This window comes from Triturus cristatus, chromosome 2_2 (assembly GCF_964204655.1).
Source record: "Triturus cristatus chromosome 2_2, aTriCri1.1, whole genome shotgun sequence".
Lineage (NCBI taxonomy): Eukaryota > Metazoa > Chordata > Amphibia > Caudata > Salamandridae > Triturus > Triturus cristatus.
The window spans coordinates 299,455,038-299,471,415 of record NC_140582.1 but is presented as its reverse complement, the minus strand read 5'-3'; positions in this window follow the sequence as shown (position 1 = coordinate 299,471,415).

The window sequence follows — 16,378 nt, the reverse complement described above, 5'->3', positions numbered from 1 at the left end:
GCGTGTGAAATCTATTGTATTAAATATATCTTAAAAGGGCCTTCACTTCTTATTGGTCCATGGCACTTTACTTTTCCTCATTTCTATTGGTTGTAGGCATTCTATTTCCTGTTCTTCCTTGTGTTTTTCTCTTATCAGTTTCCTATCTGCAAAGTACTGTGTTCATCTACTTTGGTAGAGCTTCTTTAAAGCGTCTCAAGCAACAATTGGAAAAAGCAAATAAAAAGAAGAGCTACAACCTTGGTTTAAAGTTAGAGCACTGCCCGTGTGCCATGGGCTCAGTGCGCTGTGCTGGTCTCATTGGAGACCTCGTGAATCCAGTTCTGGCACGGCACTCACCTGTCCCCCGGGGCATCGCGCACTCACTAGTCCCCCCGGGGCTGAAGCAGACGCTCACTCTAGTCCTCTCTATTGTAGCCAAGGCCGGTGCTTGTTTCATTTCATGTCCCTTTCCAACATCCATTTCTCTTAAACATTTTCGTCCTTCCTTTCTGCAACTGGATTCTTCCCTCTGTTATCCTCTTTCTTTGTCCCCATCCTCCCACCTATGCTTTATCCCCCCTCTCATCCTTTATCAGTCTTCTCATCCATGATTATTTTCTTCATGCATTACTCCTCCTCGACCCAGTATTGCTTGGTATCCATTCCTTAGTCTGCTGTCGTTCCTCGTCTCTTGTTGATCTCATTTTCATCATTCATTTCTGCCCCATTTCTGCCTTTGAATTAAGTGTCCCTCTAATAGATCTCCTCTGTTCTTCTCTCTTCCACTCTCTTCCCCACACCCACCCCCCCCCCACCAGAGCAGAGCGCAGGTCGATGCCAGGGTCCTGTGTCAGTGTTCTATGTTACATGCCTCCTGCAGAGAGTTTGTGTCATCAGAGAGGGGCCTGGGCTTCTCCTTGGCGTGACTGACTCTGCATTTCGTCCTTCATCGTGCAGATAATCACAGTACCTCATGATACTAGCACCGCGAGGTAGTTACCTTTGCAAAGTGTTCTTTCCTTCAAACATCTTAAAGCCCTTGAAGGCCTGCCGAGCCACCCGTTGCTTGGCCGTGCCTTCTCAAACAAGGCCCCGCTGTACAGGTCGTGAGCCTTTGTTTATAGAAAACTATATTAGTGTGATCTGTAAAGACTCTTGTTATCTGTGGACTGCTGCGAAAATGTTAGTTCCACCCTGAGAACTCCAGGAAATAATAAAAATAAATGCAGGGTTTATACATATACATAGTTTGACGTTTGTTAGAGATTGATGTGCAAACAATTAATTGCAGTGATATATAATTTGTTGAATCTAATTTTAGTGGTCGTACAATAACATTCTTTTAAATCTGTTCATATAAAACGATTCGAAAATAAACACGAAGACTAAAAAGTGCAGTTATTTTCCAAGGCCAGGCATTATTTCTAGTTATGATACATTTCATTATTGTGATGTGGGTTAAGGCTGCTCTTTTCTTTAAACAGACCCGTCTTTGCTATTTTTATATATCATTTTATAAGTTCTCTCTGTTAAGCAATTTATAATATGTTTTTATTTGACTCTTGGGGCCTAGCTTGGAAACACTTCTGCAATTGATAAGGTGAACCATTAGAGTGTGCACCAACGCTCTTCTGGGTTGGTGTTTTTTACTGTGAATTTCTAGAGCCTATTACTGTAGGTTCTAATGCACTGTGAAATGACTGCCCGGGCCATGTTACTGTGTACACCATCTTCAGTGGTCTGTTACCTGGCTACCTGTTCACTTCAATAAATTACAAGGCGGTGGTCTGTGACTGGCTTTTTCGCTCTCATTCATTTACGGATGTTGTCTACCTCCGACAACACCGTTGAATTTGTAAAACAGAATACCTGGTCCGAGTATTTAAGTTCTTAAACAATCTTGATCCTTTCTGCTTTGCAGAATCATGATCTCTGCATGGTGGCTTGTTTCTGTCTAGTTACTTGGTGTGGGTAGCATTTGAGGTGACCTTGTTCCTCCTGAAAGGTTTCAGAGCAGTCTGGTTTGGGATCTGCCTGGTTCTGTTAGCAAATCTTTTCGTTATACTCCTGGATGGTTTCTCTGGAAGTTTTGTGTCCAGTGAATTCCTTGATAGTCTAGGGTCTTTTACAGATCTGTGGTTTGTTCAATGAAATTCAGGGTCCTCCGGCCTTAGATTTGGAGCTTTGTATTTGATGTTGGCTTTTACTCAGCTGCTGCTCGTTCTTCTCGGGAGGTGCCTGTGCTGTTTCTGTGCTGTCTGTGCTGATTCTTTGACTGACTAGTGAATTTCTTATTTCCCCCGGGTTTGGTCGTATAAACTGTATGTCTGATCTGGAGTCTGCTTTCTAGTTAAGACTGTATTCTTGGGTTGCAGGAGTTTTCCATGTGACATTTTTACGGTGGTGCAGACATATCATCCCAGTGGTGCCACTTTTTTTGCATGGTGAACTTGGTGATGTCCACCAATCTGCCTTGCTCTCAAGTGGTCTCTAAGTCTCTGTGTGGTTATTTCTCCCTGTTCTCACTCTCCTTTAAACCAGGGGGACTCCTTATATTTACTTATTCGGGTCGCTGGAGCTCTGCCTCGCTGCGACCCAACCACGTCACGAAAGAATATGAGTGGTGAACTGCATTGCTTTAGACTGGGGTGCAAGTGAGGGAGGCTGACGATGGGTGCTTCACAGGGCTTCTTTGCTCCTGACACTTGTTAGTCTTGTTCTGGACAGACTGGCATGCCATCACCTAAAGCTGCTCGCCTGACACAGTCCTCGTGCCAGTGGCCTGCCATCTTCTCACCTCAGGTGAGGTTTTCGGAGGGTGGTGTTGAGGTTAACTGGATATGGTTTAAACACTGAGCTGGAGAAGCGCATCAGCATCTCTGGGGACAGCTTTTCTGTTAGTTGACACAGGAGTGATGGAGCATGGCTTTTATTGTTAACACGATTGCAGTGATTTACTTCTCAATTGGTTCATAACATCTCACTCACTGCTGTCACTCTGGGCAGTAAGTGCAGGTGAACAGTGAGCTGACTGTAATGTCCCCCACCTAAAGTCAATTATGTCGCCCTTGAAAACATCTCTATTCCGACCTTTTTACCTGTAGATAAAGTGACCCCGTCACTCCACGTCCTCTCAATGTTTCTGATCCTGGGCGTTTTACTTAAAAACTATTGAGATGAGGATTGGTAATTTATTTAGTTCAATGAAGAAAACTATATAGATCCCTTTCTGCAGCCCTGACATCAGACAGGCTCTGAAGTTTGGTGGAAGAAGAACTTCATCTGAGCTGTTCTTTGCCTCCCTGGTGGATGGTGTGCATGTCTAAAGTTGGTGGGCTCTCAAAACATATTTTGGCAATGTGTCTTTCTGTTAACAAATTCACAGTGAGTAGCTTTGCAAGTACACCTTATTACAGGTTCCACCAGAGGAAAGTAAGCATCAGCCACAAATACAAGTCATGGAAAACTGTCTGGTGGCTGAATGGGTAACTCTGCTTGCCTTTGCTCTGCAGGATGGCTGCATGGTTAACTCTGCTCACCTTTGCTCTGTCTGGTGGCTGCATGGGTAACTCTGCTCGTCATTGCTCTGTCTGGTAGCTGCATGCGACACTCTGCTCGCCTTTGCTCTGCCTGGTGGAAGCATGGGCAACTCTGCTTGCCTTTGTTCTGCCTGGTGGTTACATGGGTAACTCTGCTTGACTTTGCTCTGCTTGGTGGCTGCATGGGTAACTCTGCTCACCTTTGCTCTGGTTGATGGCTGCATGGGTAACTCTTCTCGCCTTTGCTCTGCCTGATGGTTGCATGGGTAACTCTGCTCGCCTTTGCTCTGCATGGTGGCTGCATGGGTAACTCTGCTCGCTTTTGCTCTGCCGGATGGCTGCATGGGTAACTCTGCTCGCCTTTGCTCTGCCTGTTGCAAGCAAGGGCAGCTTTGCTTGCCTTTGTTCTGCCTGATGGCTGCATGGGTAATTCTGCTCGCCTTTGCTCTGCCTGGTGGCTGTATGGGTAACTCTGCTCGTCTTTGCTCTGCCTGATGGCTGCATGGGTAACTCTGCCCACCTTTGCTCTGCCTGGTGGAAGCAAGGGCAGCTCTGTTCACCTTTGTTCTGCCTGATGGCTGCATGGGTAATTCTGCTTTCCTTTGCTCTGCCTGGTGGCTGCATGGATAACTCTGCTCACCTTTGCTCTGCCTGATGGCTGCATGGCTAACTCTGCTTGCCTTTGCTCTGCCTGGTGGAAGCAAGGGCAGCTCTGCTCACCTTTGTTCTGCCTGATAGCTGCATGGGTAACTCTGCTCGCCTTTGTTCTGCCTGATGGCTGCATGGGTATCTCTGCTCGCCTTTGATCTGCCTGATGGCTGCATGGGTAACTCTGCTCACCTTTTCTCTGCCTGTGTGGCTGCAAGGGTAACTCTGCTCACCTTTGCTCTGCCTGTGTGGCTGCATAGATAACTCTGCTCGCTTTGTCTCTGCACAGAAAGCAAATACTGACCTTATGCAATCTGGAAGGTGTTGGTTCCACGGAGTCTGGGGCTACATCCTGACATCACGAGCCCGCTCACTGTCTTAAAACAAATATTGGCAAAGCCAATCGTTTTGCCTATTGTCCGTGTCATGGCACTTTTTGTTTCTTTACTTTAAGTTATATTGCACAGCAGCTCAACTGCTCTACAATATCGCCCCCAAAAAACATTGGCAAAGTCAATAGAACTCGCATCAGGTACATGCTTTTTTCTCTTTGTCCTCCTCAATTTAACTAAACTCCCCCCTTTCTAATACCAACCAGTAACAGCAGGATATATTGCCTTTCTTAATAAAGAAGTCATAACGCTTTAACGAAGTTTCAGTAACTCATATTGCACAACTGTTTACCAAACTACAACTTACAACAAAAAACTGTTTATTATTATTCACATGGGCGAAACCAGTTGCATTTACCAATGCTTGCTATTAAAGAAGCTTGCTTGAATGTCTCCACTGGTGGCCACAACCTGTATAATCCTGCTTGGCTGAACAGTCTTTAATAGGTAGGAGGTGACCTTGTAATGTTTTTGGAAAAATATTGTGTTGGGAAATGCTTAAGCTATTAACCCCTTCTGTGCCCATGACGAGCTTGACTCATCATGGAGCACAGTCGCGCTGTGCCCATGACGAGTCCAGCTCGTCACGAGGCATTCCCTAGGGAATCCCTCTGGTACGGGCACCAGAGGGATTCCCTTTAAACCAAAATAGCATCGGGAGCTGGGGAAGAGCTTCCCCAGCTCCCGAGGCCGCCCCCCCCCCCCCTTTCACTGTAATGATGATCGGCGCGCACGTCGCGCCGACGTCATTACAGTGAAACTGAAACTGAAATGAGCCCAGAAGCTCATTTCAGTTTTACTTTCTACGTGCTCAGGGGGCTATCTCAGCACCCTGAGCATGTAGAAAGACGGGAGGGGTATCGTTGGAAAGGGGAGAATCTCCCCTTTCCAATGGTACCCCTCCCCAGGAGTGCGATCCCCAAGCAGGGATCCACCCACTAGACACCAGGGAGGGGGGAGCGGCCCCTTGGGCAAGGGACTTTGCTCCCCCATGTAACATTGGCGCAATTTAGTCTTTTTGCCCCCCCTGGGGGGCAGGTGGGGGCATTAGCCCCCAATCTGCCCCCCGGGGGGGCAAAAAGCCCACTAGACCCCAGGGAATTTTTTTATCAATAAAAATAGGGGTGGGGGCTGCCCAAAACGGGCAGGCCCATGCCCCCACCCCACCCCCCAATTACTACAGTCTTTCTGCCCCCCCCGGGGGGCAGATGGGGCATTGGCCCCCAATCTGCCCCTTCGGGGAGGCAGACAGCCAACTAACTACCAGGGATTCATTTTTACTTTTTTTTTAGGTGGGGGGCTGCCGCAACGGGCACGCCAATGCCCCCACCCACCCGTCACCATTACAGCCTTTCTGCCCCCCCCCTGGGGGGCAGATGGGGCATCGGCCCCCAATCTGCCCCCACCCGGGGGGGCAGAAAGCCCACTAGACACCAGGGAATAAAAAAAAATAAAAAATAGAGGTGGGGGCTGCCCAAAATGGGCAGGCCCATGCCCCCACCCCACCCCCAATTACTACAATCTTTCTGCCCCCCTGGGGGGGCAGATGGGGCATTGGCCCCTAATCTGCCCTAATCTGCCCCTTCGGGGGGGCAGAAAGCCCACTAAATACCAGGGATTAGTTTTTAGTTTTTTTTTTCGGGTGGGGGCTGCCCGAAACGGGCACGCCAATGCCCCCACCCTCCCCCCACAAAAATGACAGTCTCTCTGCCCCCCAGGAGGCAGATGGGAGCTGTAGCCCCCAATCTGGCCCCCCCTGGGGGCGCAGAAAGGCCACTACAAACCATGGATTTTTTTGTTTTATTAGTGTAGGGGTTCGCCAAAATGGGCATGACAATACCCCCACCCCACCCCACCCCCAGAGAAACTCCAGTCTTTCCGCCGCCCTGGGAGGGTAGTTGGCGGCAGCGGCCCCTGATCTGCCCCCTGGGGGGCAGAAAGCCCACTAGGCGCCAGCGAGTCCGCAGGCTTTTTTTATGCGTGGGTGCTGCCCAAAATGGTCATATCAATGCCCCCACCCCCACAAAAAATAGCCACAGTCTTTCTGCCCCTTTAGGGGCATATCGGGATTTAACCCCCTTCCCCGATTCCCCCCCAGGGCGGCAGAAAGCCCACTGGGCGCCGCCTTTTTTTAGCAATGTGCACACCTGTGGATTTTGGACGCTAGCACAGTTGGCACGTAGGCAAACCTAGCAAACCTGTAAATTTTTTAAAACTAGACACCGAGGGGAATCCAGGATGGGGTGACTTGACTGGCTCTCACCAGGTTCTGTTACCCAGAATCCATTGCAAACCGAAAAATGTGCCCAAAATAACAAATTTTCCTCACATTTCTGTGGTGGAAAGTACTGGAATCTGCATGGGTCCACAAAATTCCACCCACCCCGCATTCCCCAAAGTCTTCCGAGAAAAATGGTACCTCACTTGCGTGGGTAGGCCTAGTGTCCGCGTCAGGCAAGGGCCCACAACGTAGTGAGGCGACATCAAAATTACCTATCACAAAACAACCTGGTTTTGCAAAGGGGGTCCCATGAGTTTTTGGCCCCGGGGTTGGCGGCTATCTAGGGAAACCTACCAAACCCACACATTTCTGAAAACTAGACACCCGGGGGATTCCAGGGAGTTATGGCTTGCGTGGATCCCCCAACGTTTCCTTACCCAGAATGCCCTGCAAACCTCAAATTTAGCTGAAAAAATCCCTTTTTTCACACATTTTTGTGTGGAAAGTTGTGGCATCACCGGGCTGACACAAATTTCCTACCACCCAGCGTTCCCCCGGGTCTCCCGATAAAAACGGTGCCTCACTCGTGTGGGAGGCCCAAGTATCCGCGAAAGGCAAGGGCCCACAACGTAGTGAGGCGACATGAAAATTGCCTATCTCAAAACGACCTGGTTTTGCAAGGGGGGTCACTTGGGTTTTTGGCCCGGTGCTCGGCGGCCACCTAGGGAAACCTACCAAACCCACACATTTCTCATAACTAGACACCTGGGGGATTCCAGGGAGGTATGGCTTGCGTGGATCCCCCAACGTTTCCTTACCCAGAATGCCCCGCAAACCCCAAATTTAGCTGAAAAAATCACTTTTTTCATACATTTTTGTGTGGGAAAGTTGTGGCATCACCGGGCTGACACAAATTTCCTACCACCCAGTGTTCCCCCGGGTCTCCCGATAAAAACGGTGCCTCACTCGTGTGGGAGGCCCAAGTACCCGTGACAGGCAATGGCCCACAACGTAGTGAGGCGACATGAAAATTGCCTATCTCAAAACGACCTGGTTTTGCAAGGGGGTCACTTGGGTTTTTGGCCCGGTGCTCGGCGGCCACCTAGGGAAACCTACCAAACCCACACATTTCTGAAAACTAGACACCCGGGGGATTCCAGGGAGGTATGGCTTGCGTGGATCCCCCAACGTTTCCTTACCCAGTATGCCCTGCAAACCTCAAATTTAGCTGAAAAAATCACTTTTTTCACACATTTTTGTGTGGGAAAGTTGTGGCATCACTGGGCTGACACAAATTTCCTACCACCCAGCGTTCCCCCGGGTCTCCTGATAAAAACAGTGCCTCACTCGTGTGGGAGGCCCAAGTACCCGCGACAGGCAAGGGCCCACAACGTAGTGAGGCGACATGAAAATTGCCTATCTCAAAACGACCTGGATTTGCAAGGAGGGTCACTTGGGTTTTTGGCCCGGTGCTCGGCGGCCACCTAGGGAAACCTACCAAACCCACACATTTCTGAAAACTAGACACCCGGGGGACTGCAGGGAGGAATGGCTTGCGTGGATCCTTCAACGTTTCCTTACCCAGAATGCCCTGCAAACCTCAAATTTAGCTGAAAAAATCACCTTTATCACACATTTTTATGTGGGAAAGTTGTGGCATCACCGGGCTGACACAAATTTCCTACCACCCAGCGTTCCCCCGGATCTCCCGATAAAAATGGTGCCTCACTCGTGTGGGAGGCCCAAGTACCCCCGACAGGCAAGGGCCCAAAACGTATTGAGGCGACATGAAAATTGCCTACCTCAAAACGACCTGGTTTTGCAAGGGGGGTCACCTGGGTTTTTGGCCCGGTGCTCAGCGGCCACCTAGGGGAACCTACCAAACCCACACATTTCTGAAAACTAGACACCCGGGGGATTCCAGGGAGGTATGGCTTGCATGGATTCCCCAACGTTTCCCTACCCAGAATGCCCTGCAAACCTCAAATTTAGCTGAAAGAATCACGTTTTCCACACATTTTTGTGTGGGAAAGTTGTGGCATCACCGGGCTGACACAAATTTCCTACCACCCAGCATTCCCCCGTGTCTCCCGATAAAAACGGTGCCTCACTCGTGTGGGTGGCCCAAGTACCCGTGACAGGCAAGGGTCCAAAACGTAGTGCGCCTCAACAGGCAAGGGTCCTAAACGTAGTGCGCCTCACTACCTTTTGGGTCCTTGCCCATGGCGGGTCCTTAGGCCTCCCACACGAGTGAGGCACCGTTTTTATCTGGAGACCCGGGGGAACGCTGGGCGGTAGGAAATTTGTGTCAGCCCAGTGATGCCACAACTTTCCCACACAAAAATGTGTGAAAAATGTGATTTTTTCCGCTAAATGTGAGGTTTGCAGGGCATTCTGGGTAAGGAAACGTTGGGGGATCCACGCAAGCCATACCTCCCTGGAATCCCCCGTGTGTCTAGTTTTCAGAAATGTGTGGGTTTGGTAGGTTTCCCTAGATGGCCGCCGAGCACTGGGCCAAAAACCCAAGTGACCCCCCTTGCAAAACCAGGTCATTTGGAGATAGGCAATTTTCATATCGCCTCACTACGTTTTGGGCCCTTGCCTGTCGCGGGTACTTGGGCCTCCCACACGAGTGAGGCACCTTTTTTATCGGGAGACCCGGGGGGAACGCTGGGTGGTAGGAAATTTGTGTCAGCCTGGTGATGCCACAACTTTCCCACACAAAAATGTGTGAAAAAGGTGATTTTTTCAGCTAAATTTGAGGTTTGCAGGGCATTCTGGGTAAGGAAACGTTGGGGGATCCACGCAAGCCATACCTCCCTGGAATCCCCTGGGCGTCAAGTTTTCAGAAATGTGTGGGTGTGGTAGGTTTCCCTAGGTGGCCGCCGAGCACCGGGCCAAAAACCCAAGTCACCCCCCTTGTAAAACCAGGTCGTTTGGAAATAGGCAATTTTCATGTCACCTCACTACGTTGTGGGCCCTTGCCTGTCGCGGGTACTTGGGCCTCCCACACGAGTGAGGCCCCGTTTTTATCGGGAGACCCGGGGGAACGCTGGGTGGTAGGAACTTTGTGTCAGCCCGGTGATGCCACAACTTTCCCACACAAAAATGTGTGAAAAAGGTGATTTTTTCAGCTAAATTTTAGGTTTGCAGGGCATTCTGGGTAAGGAAACGTTGGGGGATCCACGCAAGCCATACCTCCCTGGAATCCCCAGGGGGTCTAGTTTTCAGAAATGTGTGGGTTTAGTAGGTTTCCCTACGTGCCGGCACAGCTAGGGTTCAAAAACTACAGCTAGGCACTTTGCCAAAAAAAGTTCATTTTTCACAGCGAAATTGAGGTGTGTTCACGATGCATTTTGCGCAGTTACCTGTCGCGTGCACTAGGCCGACCCACACAAGTGAGGTACCATTTAACTCGGAAGACTTTGGGGAACACGGGGTGGGTGGAAATTTGTGGATCCACGCAGATTCCAGAACTTTCCACCACAGAAATGTGGGGAAAATGTGTATTTTTTGGCAAACTTTTAGGTTTGCAAGGGATTCTGGGTAACAGAACCTGGTGGGAGGCAGTCAAGTCACCCCATCTTAGATTCCCCTGGGTGTCTAGTTTTCAGAAATGTGTGGCTTTTCTAGGTTTCCCTAGGTGCCGGCAGAGCTATGGTTCAAAAACTACAGCTAGGCACTTTGCCAAAAAAGGGTCATTTTTCACAGCGAAATTGAGGTGTGTCCACGTTGCGTTTTGCGCCGTTTCCTGTTGCGGGCACTAGGCCGACCCACACAAGTGAGGTACCATTTTTCTCGGAAGACTTTGGGGAACGCGGGGTGGGTGGAAATTTGTGGATCCACGCAGATTCCAGAACTTTCCACCAGAGAAAGCTGGGGAAAATGTGTTTTTTTTGGCAATTTTTCAGGTTTGGAAGGAATTCTGGGTAACAGAACCTGGTGGGAGGCAGTCAAGTCACCACATCCTGGATTCCCCATGGTGTCTAGTTTTCAAAAATGTATAGATTTGCTAGGTTTCCCTAGGTGCCAGCAGAGCTATGGTTAAAAAACTACAGCTAGGCACTTTGCCACAAAAGGGTAATTTTTCGCTACGAAATTGAGGTGTGTCCATGTTACGTTTTGCGCTGTTTCCTGTCGTGGGCACTAGGCCGACCCACACAAGTGAGGTACCATTTTTCTCGGAAGACTTTGGGAAACGCGGGGTGTGTGGAAATTTGTGGATCCACGCAGATTCCAGAACTTTCCACCAGATAAATGTGGGGAAAAAGTGTTTTTTTGGCAATTTGTTAGGTTTGCAAGGGATTCTGGGTAACAGAACCTGGTGGGAGGCAGTCAAGTCACCGCATCCTGGATTCCCCTGGGTGTCTAGTTTTCAAAAATGTATAGGTCTGTTAGGTTTCCATAGGTGCCGGCAGAGCTAGGGTTAAAAAACTACAGCTAGGCACTTTGCTAAAAAAGGGTAATTTTGCATTGTGAAAATGTGGTGTGTTCACGTTGGGTTTTGAGCCATTTCCTGTTGTGGGCACTATGCCTACCCCTACAAGTGAGGTACCATTTTTATTGGGAGACTTAGGGTAATTCAGATTTGTAAAGGAACTGTTATTACCTATTGACTTTCGATGCATTTCTGCCTTCCACATGAAAGACATTGTGTAAAAAAGAAGTCATTCTAAAAAATGACTGATAATTCTCATGCTAGTATGAGTATCCCCAGTTTCAGAAATGTGCAAATATCTACGGTTTCTAAACTCTATATTTTGTTCCCATTTCAGATATACATAGGTGTCTTTCATACCAATTTTTCCATGTACAGAATAATTACTATATACCCGGTACATAATAAAAAACCATTGCAAGTTGCTGCTCAGTTTTTGGCTCTGGGTTCGTTGGGTTCTTGGTGAACCTACAAGTCCTATATATCCCCACAACCAGAAATGCCCTGCGGATGTAACGGTATATTGTTTTCAAAGAGCTGTCATAATTAGAAGAAGTTACAGGTGAAAACGTTGACACAAAAGTCTTTTTTATTCAACAAATTTTCCATTTATCCTATATTTAACTGTTAGTTTCTATAAAAAAACCTTGATGGATCTACACAAATGACCCCTTGCTGAATTCAGAATTTTGTCTACTTCTCTAAAATGTATTGCTTTCCAAGATCCATTATTGCTTTTGTACCCATTTCTACCATTAACTGGAAGGAGGTCGAAAGCACAAAAAATAGAAAAAATAGGCTATGTCCCAGAAAAATGCCAAAATTGTGTAAAAAGTTTTGGGTTTCTGACAAAAGTCTGGTATCCCCTAAAAGCTGGGAAAATGGTGATTTCAGCCCCACAACCGCTTTTTTGATAACACTTGCAGGGAAAAACCCAGAAGCTTTCATTTGCAGCCAGTTTTTCCCATTTTCCCCCCCAAAAACTAAATTTTGCTGTATTTTGGCTCAATTCTGTGACCCCTCCAGGGGAATCCACAAACCCTGAGTACCTTCAGAATCCCCATGATGTTGTAAGAAAAGGACGCAAATTTGGCGTGGATACCTTATGTGGTCAAAAAGTTACAGGGGCCTCAGCGCGCACTACCCCAAATAGCCAAAAAAGGGCGTGGCACAGGAGGGGAAAAGGCCTGGCAGCGAAGGGGTTAACAGTTAGCTCTGCAGAACTCCTCCTGAGCCTCACTTTTTTTCTTCAGATTGTAGTTTCATGTTTTATTTAGTTATAGGCCTGGTGGGGCTGTTAGCTGTTTTTTCAGGTGCTTTTCTTGATGCAATCACCACATTTGCACTCCAAGCATTTAAATGCATTCTGCTAAGTGGTCTCAGTATATGAGACATGATAAGGGGCTCTCCAGTGAAGATTCTCTTAGTGCTTGTAAAGGAACTTACAGTCCCTCATTAAATTTACAAGGACAGTCACATCTCGGATCACAACTTTGCTTCTTTCATGAAAAACAGCACCTAATCCTGTGGCAGAGGGCAGTTTCTTTAAATGCTGTTCACTGTCACACTGATGGAATCTGCTCTACTTGCTGCCCCAGATTTTCCAGTGGACCCTAAAGATGGTGAAAATTGTCTTACTGAATCGCTGCAAAATAACAGAAGGCGAGACAGATCCGCTCAGCCGCTTCTCCCCCTTTACTCCTGTATAACTAACAGGACTTCAAAGATCTTGGGGGCATATTATCAAGGACGGCGTTAAAATGATCGCCGGTTTAGCGGCAGTTTTGATAATGGGCTTGATAATATGCCCTGGAGAATTCCAATAGAAGCCCATGTTCACACCAGAACATGTTCTGGTGTCAACATGGGCTTCTATTGGAATTCTCTGCGGCACATTATCAAGCCGATTATCGCCGCTGTTTAATGCCGCTAAAGCAGCGATAATTTTAACGCCTTTTCTTGATAATATGCGCCTTTGTGAGGTAGCTGGATGTAATTGCAGCCAAATGTCTTAATTCGACACTAGTACAGCTGCTTACATTTTGCCGAAATTATAATAAGGTTGAAAACTGATTTAACAAACTAAAAGCAAAATTCAAAATAGTTACAATATCGACCACAAAATGATGGTAGAAAAAATATGGACAACCAAAATATTGCCAAGGTAAATATATATTGGTAAGTAAAAATGTATTATTCCTAACTCCACCTCTGCATACCTTGATGATGTATATACATTATCAGCGTACATAAATGTGAAGTTGAGTATAGTAAATCTATACCCCTGTATAGTTACCGTCTCGATATGTTAGCTGCCAATATTTTTGCGATTATATTTCTGTAGTCAATATTATTGCATAAAGCCCTTCGGGTTGTTTTGTTTCACAATTAAATGACGCACTGAACAGCTTACTAGTATAAAGGTCTCACTTAGGTCGAACTAAACACTGCCCACAGCAACACATGGAAGCCTTTATAACAGCATGGGCATGCTTCCCACATGTATGTATTGGCATTATTATAGGACAAACCCTGGTGAGGAACAAAGAAGTGCTCTGCAGAATTTGTAGTGATAAATATTTACAACTACTTTTATTCTCACATTCACATATATTTGTAATTTTAGGCACAGGGAGATTAATTGGGTCATTCAAAATTCGGTGGGCAGCACAACACCTCACCGGTATGGCAAAAGCCCCCTGCACTGTCCTGATGAAGAACTGTCTGCTAAGTTTAGAGATTCATGCCAGCTTGACAGGGGTCATTTTGCCAGATGTGCTCCCACTAATATAGCAGGAGCACTTTTGGCAAATATGTAGCAGATGCCATGTCATGGCAATCCGTCCACATGTTGTTTGTATTTAAAAAAGAACCCCCAAAAGTAGGCTTTGTCTCTAGAATCCCAAAAATCATCGAGCCTGAGGGAGGGAGCCTGTTCCATGCACCACTGATGATATTTCTGGATTGGGTCTGCAATAGCTTTCATGGCACACATGGCGATTAAAATATGCATTGGAAACACAACCTTATACATAGCATGTATACAGAAGCCTCTCCTTAAATACGGTATGCATTCTGATGTGTTATTGGCAGTGTTAGCTGGGTCCAAACTGGGGTAGCATGGTGAGCAAACAAATGATGCATTTAACCCAGATCTGTGTCAGGAGGTGAGCAATTGACAATGTTCAGCATTCCTCCCATCATCTTTTTATGTTGCTATAGTCACCCTAAGTGGGAAGGGTATGCCCGAATGTGGGTCTCGTGCTCGCTTTGTCACTGGATTGAAGCTAGCCTGGCTGATGGGGGGGTGATACACCAAAACCCATCCCAGGATGCTTGCTTTCTGGTCCAGGGAGGATCTAGCCTGGCAGTTCAGTCTGGACTGTTCCCATAGGGAGAAGGGTCAAGACTGATTTGTATCTGGCTGGGTCCAAACTGGGGTGGCATGTTGAGCAGAACAACTATGGATTTAATCAAGATCTGTGACTGGAAGTGAGCGTTTGACAATGTTCAGCATTCCATCAATCATCTTCTTGTGTTTCTATAGTCACCAAAAGTGGGAAGAGTATTACCAGATGTGGGCCTCATGCTCGCTTTGCCACTGGATTCAAGATAACCTGGCAGATGAGGGGTGATACCCAGAAACCGGTCCCAGGATGCTTACTTTCTGGTGCAGGGAAGACCTGACCTGGCAGTTCGGGATGGACTTTTCTCATGAGGAGCAGGGTTGAGACTGATTTGCATCTGGCTGGGTCCACACTGGGGTAGGATGGTGAGCCAAAAAGTTATGGATTCAACATAAATCTGTGACTGGAAATAAGTGTTTGACAGTGTTCAGCTTTCTTTCCATCATATGTTTTTGTTGCTATAATCGCCTCAAATGGGAAGGGTATGCCGAGACATGGGTTCCGTGCTCACTGTGCTACTGAATTCATGCTAGCCTGGCTAATGAAGGGTGATATACTGAAACCAGCCCCAGGATGCTTGTTTTATGGTTCGGGGAGGACCTGACCTGGCAGTTGGGCTGGACTGTTCCCAGTGGGCGCAGGGTCAAGACTGATTTGCATATGGCTGGGTCAAAACTGGGGTGTCATGGTCAGCAAAAAAACGATGGATTTAACCCAGATCTGTGACTGGGGGTGAGTGTTTGACAATGTTCAGGAATTCATCCATCATCTTTTTCTGTTGTTGTTTGCTGTGGCCTTAGAGCAGATCCTAGGTTTCCAAGGGAAGAGTAAAATGCTGCTCCATTGTCTGAAACCTGATGCTCCTCACCTATAAAAGGGGTGGGTGAACTGCAAATTAGGTGTGGAAGGAGAACAAACAATTTATTCTGCAATCATACCCCCTTGAGACGAACACAAATAAAATGAGAGAGTAATGGAAAACAGCAGAAACATGCACAGACCAGTTGAGCATGTGCCATTATAAATGTCAACAAGCATACCAAGATACAATTATAAACAAAATAGTTGTGCCCGGTTTTTTGGGAAAACCTTTTGTTTTTCAAGGATTTTGTCCAATACGCTTGAGTAACAACTCTAAGATGGGACTGTACAATATAGCAAGTTAATAGAGGTATATTATATACTGCATCTGTATTATATGAGGAAATACGTCACACATTAAATAATATCTAAAAATTATTGTATTCAACGGCAGCTCTTCCGCTAGGGTGGAGGAGCGTCGCCCCACTACTCTCAGAGCAGTGGAAGAAAGATACGTTATTATCATTTTATTTTTAGTATGGGCTATGGGGACAGGTTAGGGCGGGCGGGCTGGTGTCACACGGAGGAGGAGTGGTTGGTGCACCATAAGTGTACATGATAGTTTGGCTGGCCGTCTTGGGCCGGCCAAATAGTAATGCTCACTTAGCATTTCTCCACCTGGCCATGTTGCACAGCTGGGTGGAGAACAGTCCCAAGGCTCCCAGGCACTGTCTGAGTGGCCAAAGAGGCTGCTCAGACCAATCACGATGTTGCTGTCATCCTGGTGATAGCAGTGTTCTGATTCGTAATCAGGTAAGTGACTCTTTAAACTTTTTTTACCCTCTGCGTCCTGCCCACCACCCCCGTTCCGTAGCAGCTGCCACTGTTGAATATGCTGAAAAAAACACATTGTGTCTATTCACAATGACTGATGGTAGGAAATGGAACTT